The sequence below is a fragment of the Lissotriton vulgaris genome, chromosome 3_1 (assembly GCF_964263255.1).
Source record: "Lissotriton vulgaris chromosome 3_1, aLisVul1.2, whole genome shotgun sequence".
Classification (NCBI taxonomy): Eukaryota; Metazoa; Chordata; class Amphibia; order Caudata; family Salamandridae; genus Lissotriton; species Lissotriton vulgaris.
In genome coordinates this window covers 1,525,523,472-1,525,542,009 of record NC_141689.1, presented here as the reverse complement: position 1 = coordinate 1,525,542,009, position 18,538 = coordinate 1,525,523,472, and positions in this window count along the sequence as shown.

Below are 18,538 nucleotides of genomic sequence, written 5' to 3'. Positions count from 1 at the left end.
CAAATCTCACTATTTTCTTTAAACAGGTCTGCTGGGATCCCATCTGGCCCTGCAGCTTTTCCACCCTTTGTTGTTTTCAGACTCGCCATGACCTCTTACAGAGTTACGGACAGTTTCAGATCCTGGGTCCCATTCTCCCTATTTAAAGGAGGCAGTGAATGATGTTTACCATATGGGCAACTATAAAGTCCGGAGAAATTGTCAACCCAGTCGTCTTCAGAAATCGCTATTTCTATGCGAGCTTTGGTCTTATCGTACAGGAAGGGGGCATTTACCGCCTTCCAAAACGCGGATGAATCTTTAGTTAACGATGCTTCGCAAAGGGCGTCCCAGGCCTCCCGTTTTATAGCGTTTTTCCTATTTTTCAATGCCTCATTATATGTTTTCCTTAAGTCTCTCACCAATAACGGGTCTAGGGGAATCCCATTTAATGCCTTTTTGAGGTTGGAGAGGGCCTTTGTACATAAAGTATCAAACCATCTATTGTTTCCCTTTACCCGATTTTTAGACTCAACCCATAAGCTATCCCTAATGGCAGACGCTATATGATTAAAGTGTTCAATAATAACCTCACTGTCTGTCTGCTCATCCAGACAGGTCATAAAACTTTCTAAACATTTCGTCACCAATTTCCTTATAAATTTTTCTGGGATCACCTTACTCCATTTGAGTGTGTAGCTGTTTTGCCTACCGAGTATCACATCGGGGACTGTCTGACTAGGGGACCCTTCTCCATCTGGCTCCTGAAACGGGTTTTCGATCTCTAGTGTCAGTGGCCGATGGTCACTCAGTGGCAAGTCAAGGGTCTTAAAACTTTTGATTTGGTGACCATACCTATTCATGGATATGATGAAATCGATAACAGTCAGTGCTCCCCTGTCAATAAATGTTGGGACAAAGGGGGATGGTATTTGGGCAAATTCATTTGCGTATCCCAAGTCATAAGTGAACAGGATTTCATTTAAAAGGTCAATTCAGCACCAAGATACCTGACGTAGTTTGTTGCATTTTATAATCACCAACTCAACTCATATTTTGCATGCACAGGTTTCCAATGTATTTATGGGTGACTTCAGGCACTAAACGCAGGACTGATGGAAGTTTTAGAAGAAATCGAGCAGAAAGGATGGGTTCTGTCTCTTGCCCTTTGGTGATAAAGCTTTGTCACCTGAGGGATAACTCAGGTGCCTGGTGCCTGATCTGTGGGTAGATTGAGAGATTGCTCAGCTACATGAAGCCTGACATATAATTTATGTGTAACCGGAGGCATACCTCTGCCTCTTAAAGCACATGCCTTTATGGTCAGTTTTTCCTAGTTCATTGTAAGACAGTTGTAGAATTTGCTTTAACATATATTCTGGGATGGCATGTATGCCGGTGCTTCCCAAGCTTTTTAGAGCCATTGCCCAATTTTTCCAACAACAAACTTTCAAAGTCCACCTAACTTTAATGGACATGAGGAGGGTAATTTGTTTTAGTGTACCTTAAGCATCATGTGGTTAATACACTGTTATGTGTAGGCAGCACATTTTCTACTGAGGGCCACTAGATTTGCACAGGCATATGGGCCCTCAAACATAGGTTGGCGGTTCCGCAATCCAAATTATGATGCGACCGCACTTAGGGGCTGATTAGGATTGTGGTGATTCTGCATCCTTCGGGCCGGCGGTGGCTTCCGCCGGCCCGGAGGATGCAGAATCACCGCTGTGGCCCTTCAAAACACCCACCGCCAGATTAGGATGGCGGTGGGATCAGCGGTGGACGGCAGATATGTCCGCCGCTGATCCATGGGGTGTTGGCCGCAATTTGGTGGCGGTGTCTGCAAGACACCGCCAGCCAAATTACAATGTGTGTATACACATGCTTTTCCGTGGCGGATTGACCGCCGTGGAAAAGCATGTGGAAAATAGCTTCTGGTGGGCCCGCAAGGGCCCCTAGGGTGTTGGGGGTGGTGGGTGCACATGGGGGGTACCTATCGTACCCCCAAGCATTTGCATGTAGTAAGGCGGCAGGCACCGCGTGGTGCCTGCCGTTTTGTGCATGCAAATGGAAAGCATGCATATTTAACCTTGTGGCGGGTGCTGCTTCAAGCAGCACCCGCCGCAGTGTTAAATATACAGGATGTGACCGCCAGGGTGGCGGTCACATCCTAATTCACATGGAGGGACCGCCGCTGCCCCTGCGGACGGTCCCTCCACCTTGGGGTGGCGGACGGACGTAGGTCCGCCCGCCATCCTAATGAGACCCATAGTGTGGCCGAAAACTTACATTTTTCAATGGGAGCTTGTGCGGCAGGCTGTAAACACCCGCAGAAGAAGTTCCTATTGAGAAATGGAAGTTTGTAAACATACCTGCACCGGGTGGCAGGCATCTTATGGTGCCTACCACACGTGCAAGAATTTGAGTCGGCCACAGGGTAGTATGCGGAGGGCCAAGGGGGTCTGCTAGGGGTCCCCAATGTCGTTTTCTGACAACCTTTCCATGTAAGAAAGGCAACATGGACTGGCTATCAGAAACCAACATCATACTCCTGATGGCGGAAACGCCATCCTTAACCCCTTGGGCGCGGGCGCGATTCTGCGCCTGTGCGGGCGATTTAGAGAGTGGGTGGGTTCATGACAGCCCCGAGCCATCATCAGCACACGAGCGCCGTGATGCATGACGGCTGGGGGCCGTCATCAGCATGGAAGGGGTTAAGGGATTATGCTGGCTTTCGTCTCATCGAGGGCTCCTTGATCCCGTTGGAACCGCGTCAAATTCCCCTGCAAGTTTAAACTCTGACCGCTGTCATCCTAATAAGGCCGTTGGACTTTACACCCAGGATGTCGGGTGGAAAGCCTCCAACCAGCAGAGGCTTTCCGCTCGACATCGTAATCAGGACCATAGTTTTATCGATAAACTATATTGTACACAACTGGTAATGTGTGGACATCGGTTTTCAGTGAATAGTTATCATTTGAGCACCACCAAGTAAAGTGTCTTGATTTGATTTGATCCTATTAAAATCTTTGTTTTCTTCACACTTTAGAATAACAAAAAATGTGCTTCACTTTTACTTTCCTAACGGCTGAATGCGTATAGTTCATTTACAGATATTTACATTTTGTTGGGTGTTACAGAACATTTCATCCTATAGCTTTTCCTTCTGCGCTGTTTGTACCCCAACAAGACTGACACATAATTCACTTTACTTTTCTTTCCCTGACTACAAAGAGAGAGGAGTTTAACATCAATCACCTTGTTAAAAATAAGCAGAAGACATAGCCTGACGTATGACCTCTATCATTGAATCCATGCAGATGAGACAAGATACAAAATACAGAATTTTAAGGCATTTTTATTTATAGCTTAGACTTTCACAATCCATAAAAAATCGGATCACAACCCATAGTTTGGGAACAATTCAAAGTTCGTTCGTCATACCATCAGCTGAGCAGGCCTTGTCAGGTATCCAGAAATGTCACCGGATCGTCATTTTGACCAATTGAAATAAAAACCAGAAATGAAATACCATCTTCTAAGTTGCACTGACCTCCTTGATCAATCCAGTAGTAATGTTTTGCAATAATCACACACAAGACACTTTTAAATACCATTAATTATAGTAAAGATTGCATATGTGTTCCCCATCCTGAAAACCTTGCTGACTGTTTTTGATTGGCAAGCCAAGCCTTACATTTAAGCAGCTTGGGATTGCTATCTGGCTTGCTGGACCTTTATTGTCAATTGATTTTGTTAAAGATAGTGCTCTTTCCAATCGTCGATTTGGACTGATCTGCATATCATTTCAGTGGTCCAGTTGGGTATCAGATGAATGAGCACCTCTATTGAGGAGGAACAATGGGGACTAACCATTTGAGTGTGCTGGCTTTTCCTTATTTATTTATCCTTTTTTGGCACAGCTGTGAACAGTGTGCACTCAGATTGTTATCTGGATTGCATGTGTGAGAAATGCATGTATTTATTTGTGTGCTTTCCTATCACACCAGAGGCATCAGGCGGCAACACAATGGTCACAAGATAAAGGGGAAAAAAGGGGTATGGGTGACAAGTTAAGTAGCCTCAGTAGATAAGCTGGAACAGGTAGGCCTTCCACACGCTACTCAATTGTATGTATACAGCAGGGCTGGGCTGAGAAAGCAAAAGCAGCCCTGGCAAAAATGCTCAAACCAGCCCCACTCCATTCCATTTTTGCACCATCCCTGCATCCATCCATCCTCTCTCTCTCTTTCTCTCTCGGATCTTTTTCTTACTGCCTCCCTCCCTGCCTTTCTCTCTTGAATCCCTCTTTGCCTGCTACAATCTCCAAAAAGCTGTGAGGCACCAGGAGTGGCCCTGGGGTTTCAAGACCTGCCTCCAAGTGCTCCAGCCCACTGGGGAAATGCCTAGTGGAATAGAGGGCCGCTCCTGTCCTGGTATACAGTCACATTGAAGATAAGCTGCAGCAGTTGGGAATGCTGGAGACAGGAGCTTTGATAGTAAAAGTGCCTGCCCCCAAAATATGTATACCAGGGGGCATATTATCAAGGAGATGCGATAATTATTGCAAATCGCGCTTAGCACGATTTACTTTATCGCTGGATTACATTGCCGTGTTAGCAACGTATTATCAATGTTTTGCTAAAAGGCGATGTAATTCCAGCGATAGAGGCCGATTATCGGGAACAGCGCATGAAATCCAGAGATGATTTCACAGAGCTAAGGAGAAGCTTGCTGATAGGGGAGTTTGGACCTCACCTGGCAAACCACCTCCCATTATCAGTATGCCTAAGTCAATTTAAAAGCAGGCGTTACATTCCTGCGATAACCGTGGTTAGCGTAGTTATTTTTTATTGCTTCACGGGTCTGCTGCATGGCTTGTAAATATCGCGAAGCCGTGTTAGCGTGGATTCCCAAGTTGTTGTGCTCAGGAATGCCTACTTTGCATGTCATTAGCTATATTGATCTCTGACATGCATAGTCACAAGGAAACACACTCTAACGCTTGTTAGTGTGTCCTTGTGAATAGGGTGATAAAAAAATAGCCGCTTTTTCGGCTCTATGTGCCGAAAAAGCAGCGATGTTTCCCTTGATAATATGCCCCTTAGTGTGGTGCACCGGCATGTGATTTTGGGAAATGAGCTGTGAATAATTTGGTTGGTGGTTAGTGGGCACAAACACTCATTTTGGGGACTAGAACTTATTGTTATCATCAGACTGTGGGCTAGACAAAAGAGAAAGAAAAAGGAGAAAAGAGGAAAACAGTGATAAAGGAAGAGAGCAGGAATGTAAAACAATATGCAGGAGTGTGATAAAGACAGGAAATGCAGGGTGGTTGAAGAAGAGGCTCAAGGTGGAATCTAGACTAGACAAGCTTGGTATTTGGCAAACCTGACATTCAGCAGAGGTGAGCTCCTAACAAAAACATTGAGTTGGTGGACTTATTTTGTTTAGCACATCAAGCACCAGAGCACTTGCTGTTAGGGGGGGGATTCTTCTATATGTAGCAAATGGTTGGTCCTAAGTTCCTTGAAATCAATGTATTATTGGTAGTCACTGTAAAATGTCACCAGCAGGAGATTTAGTTGCTACTCTTTATGCTTCTTTAAGCTGAAGATGAGGTAGGTCCGTTTTTGGGCATGGAACAATGATTTAATTCAGTTTTTAATAATTTAATTCAGTATTTTCTCAGGAGGTGGTCCAGCAGTGATTGCGTTGCCCCAGGTGAGGACATGATTACAGAAAGGATTAGTGCAAACTTCTCGAGTATTGTTACGATGGACAGATCCCTCTTGTTGCCCTAGGTGGTAGATCACTGACTGTGTAGCCATTTAGACATGGCGCATGAAGCATCGAACTGTGCCCCATCAGCATGAATACCACTCAACCTAAAAACAACGCTTCATGGTCGTCCTTCGACACCTACTCTGAAGAAGCAATTCACAAACTGCTCGGTACCTTGAAGCCCTCTAATCATTTCACAGACCCCCTACCTGCTAATGCTGTAAAAGACTTCACCCCCTTGCTCCTCCCACTCTGGACTAAAATCATTAACAGCTCCCTTCAACAAGGACTCATCCCAGACTCCCTCAAGGTGGAGCAAGTCACGCCGATACTGAAGAAACCTACAGCTGACCCGTCTGACCTAAACAATTACCGCCCTATCACCAATATCCCCACCTTGGCCAAACTGCTGGAAAAATGTGTACAACTCCAACTGACAAAACACATTGATCAGTTTGACCTCCTCAACCCTCATCAATCAGGCTTCCGAGCGAAACATAGCACGGAAACGGCTATGACGCACATAATTGATGACGCCCTCCAAATCTTGGATCGCAATGATTCCTGCCTCCTCATCCTTCTTGATCTATGCTCAGCATTTGATGCGGTCAAACATGAGAACCTACTGGAGCTGCTTAACACCAGAATGGGTTTATCCGGGACTGTTCTCAAATGGTTCACTTCCTTCCTACATAACCGGTCTCAGAAGTTCAAGATCAACAACGTGCTGTCCTCTCCTGTGCCTGTAACTTTGGGCGTCCCACAAGGATCTTCCCTTTCCCCCACATTGTTCAACCTCGTCATGGAACCACTCATCACCCTGCTTCAAGCATCTAATGTACACTCCCATATGTACACCAATGACACTCAACTTTACCTCAAGCTACAATCCCCGGAAGACATAGAACTTCTGAACTCCACACTTAGAAATACCCAATCATGGCTGGTCGATAATCACCTCAAACTAAATGCTCTGAAAACTGAGTTCCTTCTGATCTCACCTCCTGCGAAAATTGCCATCACCCAAGTCTGGCTCAATCACCTAACTGCGCTCAATGTCCAACCCATCATCGTGGAATCTGCGAAATCCTTAGGCATCACACTTGACGCCAAGCTCAACATGCAGCAGCACATTAGCAAAGCAACGAAAGGAGCTAATTTCCAAATCAACACCTTAAGGAAACTTAAACCCTTCGTCCCAGCCAAGGACTTCCAAACTGCTGTACAAGCCCTAGTCATCCCCCGCATAGATTATGGAATTGTGGCCCTCAGCGGACTCCCCCTATCAGCAACCGCACCCCTAAGGGCCTCTTTGAACGCTGCCGCGAGACTCATTACTGGTTCAAGAAAACATTCACGCATATCCCCTGACTTAAAATCCCTCGAATGGCTGCCTTTTGAAGCCAGAATACAGCTGAAAATTGCCGTTATGACACACTCGGCCGTACACCACAAGTCACCCCTCTACCTCACTCAGAGGTTGACTATATCAGGAGGTTCGAGATCCAAGAGAAGTACAAAAAATCTACTCCTGAAACCTTGTAGATTCCGGAAGGAAAAAACATACAAACGCTCCTTCTCGGAAATGGCACCCAGGATCTGGAATGCACTCCCTCCTGAAACCAGGCTTATCTCCTCCACTGCACTTTTCAAGAAAGAGGTAAAAGCCATCCTTATGGCCAAGTTCACCTGAACTCTACTATTGCTGGATCAGAGACTTTGCAACGCTTTTGTATCATTGGATACCTGATTGTTTTTTTGTTACTATATTTTTACATGATTGCGATCCTATTATGTTACTCACTTACTACTGACTACTATATTGTACCCAATAGTTTGTTTAATCACCTTCTTGATGTCCCTACCCCGTGTTTTTCTGTTATGAAAAGGTATAAGCCATCCTTATAGCCAAAGTTCACTGAACTCTATTGTTGCTGGATCAAAGACCTTGCACCGTTTTGTATTATTGGTTAACTGATTGTTTTTGGTATTATATCTGCACATGACTGCCATCCTATTAACACCTTAGCTGCGTGTAAACATTTCTCCCCAGTGCTGCGCTGTCCATTAGAACTAGTGCTGAATGGACGTTCAATGGTCGTGCGCAGCACTGGGGAGGTAGCGCTGCTGACGACCATTGGCCGTCAGCAGCACTTAAGGGGTTAAGCTACTCACTTACTACTGATCACTATATTGTACCCAATAACCTGTTTAATCACCCTCCTGTTGCCCTTACCCCCCTGATTCTGTAAAGCGCTCTAATATCTGCAAAGATCTTGTTCGCGCTATATAAAACTTCTTTAATAATAAATAAATAATTAAATAATTACTTCCCAGGTTGAGTGCCCGAAGCTTAGGCATCAATGGAGTGTGGCCAGGGGAAAAATCCACAGGCCCCTGGGGCAGGACAGTCTGATGAAAGAGTACTTGATACAAGCAGACTTTTTTCTCGAATCTCTGTATAGATTTTTTTTTATAGTAATACAATAAACAGAGTACAATTTGATGGTGATCGTTAGATATACAGGACATTTTCATAGCACCTACAATACCTTCAATCTTTTTTTCTTCTTTTTTGTGAGGCAAAAGTCTGGTAAGGACTGCAAGAAATGCTTTACCAAGTAACCAGTCAACAAACACAATGAGCCTAGGAGATCCGTCCAGGAAATAGAAAATATGTGTGCAGTGGCATGTAAGTGCCTGGGGCCCTTCCTTGGTGTCATGTTCCTCGATGAGAGGTTAAGACCAGCAGCAATTGTACTGAGGCAGTAAGTACCAAGCAGTAAAATGTAATTGTATCATGTATCCAGGGCTGAGTGTGTCTATATTTAATCCTGTCCCATACCCCAGCATGTCTACCAGTGTTAAAAGCACAAAGGGCCTTATTACGATTTTGGCGTTCTTCTTGTCCTTGCCATGAAATGCTTGGTGGAAAGGCACGTCGGAATCTGCTCGCCGGTGCCGGCATTTGCACCTCCCCAATTCCCGCTTGCTTTTCACACCGCTGAGGGATCCTGGATCATGGCAGTGGTCTTGTGGCATTCCCACTGACACCATCATAATATGGCAGTCGAACCGCCAGGGTGGTGGCAGTCAGAGCGCCAATGCAACTACTGCGATGCTACAACAGCCATATTTGTAATAAGGCCCTAAATGTGTTAATCGATGCAGTTCTAAATCTCCTATTCAAGGAAGTCTAGTGCTGGACTTGGTTTCTACCTTTTACAGAAACGCATACCATTGTGTGTATCGGGATCCCTAGCCTCCTAACACCCGTTCTCTCAGCCATTCTGGCAGGGTTGGGGCAGTTGACACCTTCCAGGACATTGCCTGTGCCAGGGCCAGGTCAATAAATCTAAAAACATGTTTGGGTTTTGTTGTACTTCATTACTGATCAGTCTCCCAGCTAGTCTGGATAAGCAAGTCAGTACTGTCTCCCAAATCCATTCTATCACTGTACATAGCCACACCATGCGGAAAAAATCTGCTTCTGTGCGCATTTATCTAGGGCAGCATGTCAACACCTCCTGGGTACATTTGTCCTTTTCGCTTGAAATTGACATAAGTGTAATGTGGGTGGTTGAATTATGTGTACCATAGTCAAGAGTTTTTAGAAACGAACTTGACTTCACACTGCTAAGGGTTGTGAGTATGGATGAATGATATATTGTGTGAGTACTTAAAATCATTTCAAATTCATACAAATCAAATTTACAAAATTGTGTTATAAAATACAACATTGATTTAAAATCACTACAGAAAAGTATGCAACCCGTAATAGACACTTGTGATAAAATGCAAGTAACTATTGTGATTATTGATGTGCTGTTATATGTACCCTGATATAGGTCCAGAGAACATCGTACACTTTCCCTACATCATCTCCCTGTCATTTCATATGAACGAGCCTTATAAGGACATAACTCCAAATAAGGACAGACTGCCTTGTATGGACATAACGCCTTATAAGGACTAAAGCCTTTATGGACTAAACCTTTCACCTAGTTCCATGCCGAGGGTAGGTTTTTCCCAATCGATATTGCTAAGACGTCATCCTTAGCACATATGAATAATTTATGAGTACACACTCCAGGAGGTACACTTCACCTCTCCCATCGACGCACAAGGCTTAATCCCCAACATCATCCTCATACTGAACAATGGGGAACACACGCACATAGACTGTATAACTACAGCACCTCTTGCTATCAGAAAGCAAGAGGGAACTGAGATTTCAAGGCCGCCACACTGACCAGAGACGCTGCGGCTCCGGCATGCCATTGCTCCAGCTGACAGTGGTCTGACGATCCCTTTCGGGGTGTCCAGCTCAAGTCCAGGACGAAGTCCCTCACTCCCACTATTCAGGTATGGGGGTTCAACTAGATCTTAGTGGGATTCTTGGCTCATAGACTTAGGCTCTTAGGCTTAGGCTCTTTTGCACTTACTCACATGCTAGGTACACTTAAGTACATCTAGACAGGCACTTTATTTTATAAATGCATTTTATATTCATGTATCTGTTCATGACTATTGTAAAATGGTAGAACAACACTATTCCTTTTTATTCACTGTGCTGCAGGTTCTATATCTCTGCTACTGTGTTACAGTTGTAGCAGCGCACTTATTTTACATAAGAACAACGGTACAATAAATTCTTATGGTAAACACGCTCGACTGTTTCTTCTGTGTATCTCTCTGAGAGCAAAACAAGCAACCACGAGTGATTGGGTGAAAAGTAGTATTTTGTTTCCACAAGTCTGAGGTTATTATGTTCTGAGGTTGCCAAAAACGAATCTCTCTGATAACAGGAGATTCTAGTGGCACTGCGAGCTAGCTAATGCGAAAACATAGGGAGCCATATTCGGTGGGGGTGTACAGAGTCAGTTTGCCACCAAGCCCACAGTATATGTTATCAGTAAACAGCGTAGGTTCTGCATGAAAGGGTACTATCGGAACCACACTACAGTGCAAACAGACGTTAAAATACGAAACACTAAAACAGGGCAGGGAGTGTGAGTACCCGGATTGTGGTTGGAGAATTTGGGTTTGTGGCGTCCGGCTAGCAATTATTTAAAACCTACACAGATCTTACGGGAGGCATCCAATAGGCTTGAAATCTTAAGTGCAACATATCAGGAATTATAGTAGGAGACACTTTGCTAAAAGTCTTTGCAAAATTGTGCCTTCCTGAGGGACACGTCTGAAAAGGGTTTCACTTCCATCCATCTAGGTGTAATTCATGGCCTACCCCTCCTCCCACCACTCTGAGATATTTGAGCTGTGTGACCCGTACTGTAATAGGGCAGCATAGAGACAAGTAATAACCCATCTGGCAGTGCCATCTGTGAATATTACCTGCAGTAGTTGTGTATTTACTGGGGCAAACTGTCCAGCCCCTCTGTTGGTGGTAGCCTGCTACGTCAGGAAAATATATAGCCGGACCGGGCCTTCACCCGGGTTATGCCCCTCTCAAAGGTCCTCGAATTATCACAGGTTCAGGCGCTTAGAGGGTGGAAAAGGCATCTGATCGCTGCCAAGAACTGGGCACCATTTGAGAACTGATTGGCCAATTAAAATTTATTCTATTGTATTGTATAAATTTCCACATATAACTTATGTAAAACTTATGTTTGTATGTATAATCTGTCTCCTACCACTATGGGTTTCTTAAAGGAAAAAATAAAAAAAAAGTAAAAAAAAAAAAAAGGAAAGGGCAGTTGCAGCAGAAGGACATAGGCTATGCAGACGCCCACCATATACATTTAAAAGGTAAAAGAACCGTGCCAGCAAAGTAGTCCCTTGTGGGTGTGTCTGCGTTGTGCTGTGGGCGTGTGCTGGGAGCGTGACAAACGCTGGGGGCGTGTGGTACGTTCCGCCCTTCATGCCATGTCTCATATTGTGTGCTAATCCCACCCTGCTCCCTTTAAATACCCCTGCACCCCATAATCATAACCCACCCTTACTCCTTAAAATACCCCAACACACTTAAACACTAACCCATCTTAACCCTATAAATATACCCTGTACCCCAAAACCCAAACCTATCCCTAAACCCTAAAAATACCCCTGTACCCCAAATCCCAAACCTAGTCCTGAACCATATAAATACCCCTGTACCTCAAAACCCAAACCTACCCCTGAACCCTAAAAATACCCCTGTACCCCAAAACCCAAACCTAGACCTGAACCCTAAAAATACCACTGTACCCCAAAACCCAAACCTACCCCTGAATCCTAAAATACCCCTGTACCCCAAAACCCAAACCTACCCCTGAACCCTAAAATACCCCTGTACCCCAAAACCCAAACCTAGCCCTGAACCCTCAAAATACCCCTGTACCCCAAAACCCAAACCTACCCCTGAACCCTAAAAATACCCTGTACCCCAAAACCCAAACCTAGCCCTGAACCCTAAAAATAACCCTGTACCCCAAAACCCAAACCTACTCCTGAACCCTAAAATACCCCTGTACCCCAAAATCCAAACCTAGCCCTGAACCCTAAAAATACCCCTGTACGCCAAAACCCAAACCTAGCCCTGAACCCTTAAAATACCCCTGTACCCCAAAACCCAAACCTACCCCTGAACCCTAAAAATACCCCTATACCCCAAAACCCAAACCTAGCCCTGAACCCTCAAAATACCCCTGTACCCCAAAACCCAAACCTACCCCTGAACCCTAAAAATACCCTGTACCCCAAAACCCAAACCTAGCCCTGAACCCTAAAAATAACCCTGTACCCCAAAACCCAAACCTACTCCTGAACCCTAAAATACCCCTGTACCCCAAAATCCAAACCTAGCCCTGAACCCTAAAAATACCCCTGTACGCCAAAACCCAAACCTAGCCCTGAACCCTTAAAATACCCCTGTACCCCAAAACCCAAACCTACCCCTGAACCCTAAAAATACCCCTATACCCCAAAACCCAAACCTAGCCCTGAACCCTGAAAATACCCCTGTACCCCAAAACCCATACCTATCCCTAAACCCTAAAACTACCCATGTACCCCATAACCCAAAACTATATCTGAAGCCTTAAAATACCCAAACACCCCAAAACATATACCTCAGTACCCCAAAACATATACCACTATACCCATACTTACCTTATCCAAACATTAAAAAAACATGATTTTACCATTCTTGCATTTACAACGTAAATGTATGTGTGGTAAAAGCATATAAAATGTAATGTCATGCATTATAATGGCATTGCGGAGTCATGGTACTTTCGTAATGAATGTATGCGGAGTGATGGTATGCAGCAAGAAAGTCGCAGAATAATGGGTGGTTACCCTCCCCCGGTAAGTACATTGGTGGCACGGCGGCCCACATCTCCAGCAACATACTCATATTTTTTCACCACCCATTTGAAAAATGCACAGGTCTCTCTCATTGATGGGCAGCACTGACGTACACTTTTAGACACACCTCCCGCCACAAGTTCTAGAATTGCGAACTTTAGAGCTGGGGAGCTACGTTCGAATCTCGGCATCAGCTCAACGTCCTGTGATTCCAGGCAAATCGCTTTGTCTCCCCGTGCCTATCACAAATGAATGTGTTCTTCTGTAATGTAAATTGTGCTCATGCCATGTTGTCGAGTTCGCGCTATATAATATTGCAAGGAAAAATAAAGTAGGGAAACTCGAGTTCACACACTACTGAACGCGCACTCTTAAGTGCATCAGCAGTGTACTGTGAATCGGAGCGTTTCACAAGCCTGTCACAGATAAGAAATGCTATCAAAACGAAATCCTACAAAACAATATACTACTGGCCGGCAGCAATTCATACCGGACAACGTCGGGACGGGCTGCTAGTTAATGTATATAGCTCTTTGGCCCATTTGTTTATTAATATGTTTTAATCTTGCCTATCTGAGTTTTATGCTATTGAACAATGTTTTTTTTTTCCTATACTGTTTCTTGTTACCGTGTAAATTTGGTTTCCTTGATTGCTGCTATTCATGAATTTAGCTCTTTACCCATCTGTTAATTAATATGTATCTGAGTTTTATGCCATTTAACAATGTTGTTTTCCTGTAATGTTTCAGTTCATGTAAAGCGCTCTGATACCCAGCGCTATATAAAACATTTCAAATAAAATAAACATTTGAAGAGCCTCTAATTGACTGAAGGCACCCTCAGATTTGGATGGTTCGCCCCATCCACAAACCCCAGGCTAGCCTGCATATTGCATATGGTTGGTACACTTATGTGACCTAACATGTGACAGGAAAACCAGCGGTGCATCTTCTCTTGGAGTCACCGTCCCACACATTTGGTGTGGGCGATGGGAACTGGGGTACTAGTTATGATGCCTTTAGGAAGATTTAGAAATATGGTCCTCCTTGCCCCATATTGTTTGCAAACAGGAGGATTTGTCAAACCTGGTGGCTAACGACAACACAGTGAGAGAGAAGAGAGGACAGTTGAGCAAAGCTCTTGGCTGGGATCTGCAAAAGAGAAAACATCATCTGGGTCTCATATTACATACAGAAAATAACTGTAAGCAACACTGCAGAGGAAGCAATCAGCAAAATTAATGAAAATAAACATACCAAGCATTAAGACATAAACAACAATTTAAAATATTTTACGCCCCAGGAGAAAATTGCTTAGACAGACTATAAAAATATACATTGGTCTCTTAATGTAGATAATGACTTGTATGCTCCACAATGTCAAGTACAGTACGTAGTTCCCAAAGTCCATCTCGGGGAGCACTGTACAAAAATTAAAATTTTAATGACATCTTTATGTGTTCTTTTATATTTGTGACTTAGTGCTATACACATGGATCACTGTTGAAGATATGGGAAAATTAAAATGTAAGATACCTAGATTCTCCAAACTTACCTCTTTGCTCAATAACACACTTCTGCTAAATAGTTGACTCTAAAACCAGGACACTTTAAACAGTAGTTGTCCTGAAAATTGATAAATGAATCATTCCATGATGGAACAGCTCAATGTTTTCTACTGCACACAGGACTTTGAACTAGAAAGGTTCTCTTAGAAAATATAGTATAAAGTCAGCCCATCCTCTGTGCAGATGAGTCAAGCCTGAAGTGAGGAACACCCATGCTAAATATTGGCCCGCCCGTCTCAGCGATTATCAGGGTTCATTGAGAGACGATGAGTGGTCTGACAGGAAGCAGCAGCAGTTTAAATAAGTCGCTGGGCTGAAGAGTTGTCTTAAAGCCCTACACAAAGAACCCAATGCCACATCAGTAGTTGTGCCTTGAGGGGAAAACAAGGATTTGTCATCAAAGCACATTTCAATTGAGAGATGTAGGCAACTCTAGATTTTAAGACAGTCTTTGTAATTATGTTAAGATGAAGGGAGGGAAGGAAATGTCTATTCCTAGCCCAGGTTGATGTGAAAGTCATGAAACATAATTTATGTCCGCTGATACAGCAGTGGTATCCAGTAAATGTATAAAGCAACAATTGAACTAACTGAAAACACATGAATTCAGGAATCAACTGTGTTCTTTGTAGTTTCAATGGTGGCCATGAAAGATTTTCTAATAAGGATAAATACAAGGATGAGGTGTTCCAACAAGGTTTGCATAATTTGCCAGATGTTAACAATAAGAATTGTAAGGGCCAAGATCCCATAGCCAAGACTTCATTGCCAACGTTCTCTTGCCACGACTCTTGTGCTAGCACTCTAGTTGCACAAATCCATAGCTTTTATTGTGCTGCAATAACGCCGCTGTCTGCCCGCCAATCACAGTGTATTCGCTGTGATTACCTAGAAGCACAGTCGGACTGGCTGTACCAGGCACAGGGCATTTTCCCAGGAGGCTGGAAGGGTGGGGGCCGAGACGTTTATGGCATGGACAAAGTGGGCTCTGACCCAGCACCTCGTCATTTTGAGGCGCCCCATATCCAGCCAGCTCTCCTCTGCAGAGAGTCTTGCCATGATGACCTTGAATAAGTATTAAACAGATTGTTTCAACCACTGTTTTCCTTTCATTCATTTTTAATGTAGGTGAAGTGTTAGAGTCTATTACAGGCATTTTGCAGAGAAATGTTGCATTTATGTTTCATTCTTTTAGGTCAAAACGGGACCTCAGATATTTATATGTCACAGAGATTATTTGCAGTAATATTAGTGTGCTGCTGTTACAATCTTCAAAACACAGGTCACTGTTGCTAAATAATAGATGTAAACACATTTAGAATTTGGACAAGTGTTCCTGTGCTCTGTCAGTGACCTGGCCAAAGAGGGCAAGAAAGAGCTGAAACTTGATCATAAATTCAAAGTTGTTCTGAACCCCAAAATACGTTTTGCCTGGCCCCAAAAATCCTTACGATGTCCCTGTGTGTGGTGGGATGGTTTTGTTACTGATACTCGGTTTTGTAACAGTGTAGCAGTTTTGAAATCCCCCACTGCTGAGTTGCTTGTATATCAAGTGGTTTTTAAGCAACAGTAAAGTTGTCAAGGTGACTCCGGTGATTAATGACCAGTAAGGGGGAGAGGGGAGGCATTTTCAGGTGTTCCCAGACGGTAAATAGATATATATTTTGTTTGCCAGTAAAACACATGCTCGTGATGTCCCAGCTGAAGAAACTGTTTAAAAAAAGCCAAATAAAAGTGCTACTGCATCATAAATCAAAACCTGAACAACTAACCTAAGTCGACTGCGGTCTTGTAGCGCGTGCACTAGTTTTCAGAACTTACATACTGCCAGGGTAGGCAAAGGTAAGACACAGAGGCTGTATCTAGGGAAGATTCGTCAGAGATTGTGCTTTGAGTAAAACATTTTTGAAGAAAAATGTGATTTACTCTGCACATGGGTAGATGGAAATGTGAAACTAAGTGCCTGCAACAAGTCGAACACTTGGTGGTGAGAAAGTTACAATAGATGCCAAGCATAGGTATCTTTTTGCTCAAACTTCGGGTGGTTTGCTTGGATAATATTGACCAATATCAAAAGAACTGGGGCACCTATACATTTTCCCACACTTCATCTTGAATTCACATGCCTGTTTTTAGAACTCACCCTGCCTCACAGAGATTGCCTGATTAGTGTCAGTGGGTAGCTCATTATCTCTATTAGCCCTATTTAAAATGTGGCGGATCTGGTACTATGCAAAAGAAACAATTGATGGACGGAATGATGGACAATACAAACTGTTGTGGGTGTCAAATAATTCACATGAAACTTCTGTAAAGTTGGTTGAAGTTTATTCGAAGAGCAACGAGCCACCGCACCATACATTGGCACAGGGAGACTCCAACTGGCAATTCACAGAACTTAGACAACATAAGCTCCATGACAACAAGAGAGTTCCAGATAAGGAACACAGTAAGCACAAGCAAATACAACATTATCTATTTTTTTCCAAAGAAAAGTATGGAAATACAACATTATAAAAGAACAGGAAAAGCCCAAAAAAAACCAAGAAAAGGAAGAAAACAAAACAAAACAAAACAAAAATGAAAAACCAAAAGTCTAACAAAGTTTGCAAGGAAGACGGGTCACACGAGTTGACTTCCTGACAGAACCACCACTCATGGGACACACTTCAGAGACACTATTCGGTGCGGGTGGTAAAGACTTATCCACCAGATCAGAAAACTCAGGTTGAGAGCCACGATTTGAACATGTTCCACTGTCACCTACACCCACCTTGATGACTTTGCAAAGATTCCACCAATGACCACCCTCCACCACGATGGCATTACCACACACTTTCTCAACACAAACAGGTTCACCAAATGAGTCACAACCTTTCTTAACCGTCCTATAATTCTTCACGCGCACAATATCACCATGAGAAATATTAACAGTTTTAGTGGATTTCTTGTCATTATATCTAAAGGCCATTTTGTCTTGGGCACTCTTAACACGCATCTGCAACTCATCTTGATTGACAAAATGAGGAGAAACCTTTTGAGCAACAGTTCTCAAAAGCCAGGCAGGGTAAAGAGTTGATGTGGGTAATCTTCCCCTGAGGGAAACAAAAGGAGCAACCTTTGTAACAGAATGCGGGGTCGTGCGATAAAACCAAATCATGGATCTCACAGCATTCTCCACATCAAAATTGTTTCCTTTGGCCCACTTTATACACTCCACAAGCACAAGATTCATTCTCTCAACTTGACCATTTGTTTGAGGATGCCCCACTGAACTCCTCAAGTTCTTTATTCCAGATTCCGACAAAAAGACACGCATTTCAGCATTAACAAATTGGACACCATTGTCAGAAACTAGCGTCTCAGGAAAACCTTCCCTCATAAAGATTTCCCTTAGAAAAAGTATTGCACAATTAGCAGTGGGATTGGCACAGAATTTAACCTCAGGCCATTTGCTATGAAAGTCCATTAGAACAAAAGCAAATCTTAAATGTGAAGGGAGAAAATTAAATGGACCTACAAGATCAATTCCAATTTTCAGCCAAGGTTTAGAAGGGAAAGGTATAGGCTGCAAAGGAGGAACAACAACTTTCAAACCTTTTTCAGCAGAGGCACATACACAACACACCTTGACTCTTTCATCCACATCCCCATCCATGGAAGGCCACCAGTAGTGCAACCTCAATCGTCTCTTCGTCATTGTGAGCCCAAGGTGACCATCATGAGCCCTGTCTATCAAATTCACACGTAAATTCAGAGGAGGTATGCATCTGTCATCCCTCGTGACAACCCCATCTTCTATCGAAAGCTCTTCAGAAACCTTCCAAAAAGGTTGAATATGGGAAGGTAGATTTCTTTCCTTAGGCCAACCAGCAACAATATAATCTTTGACTTTCAACA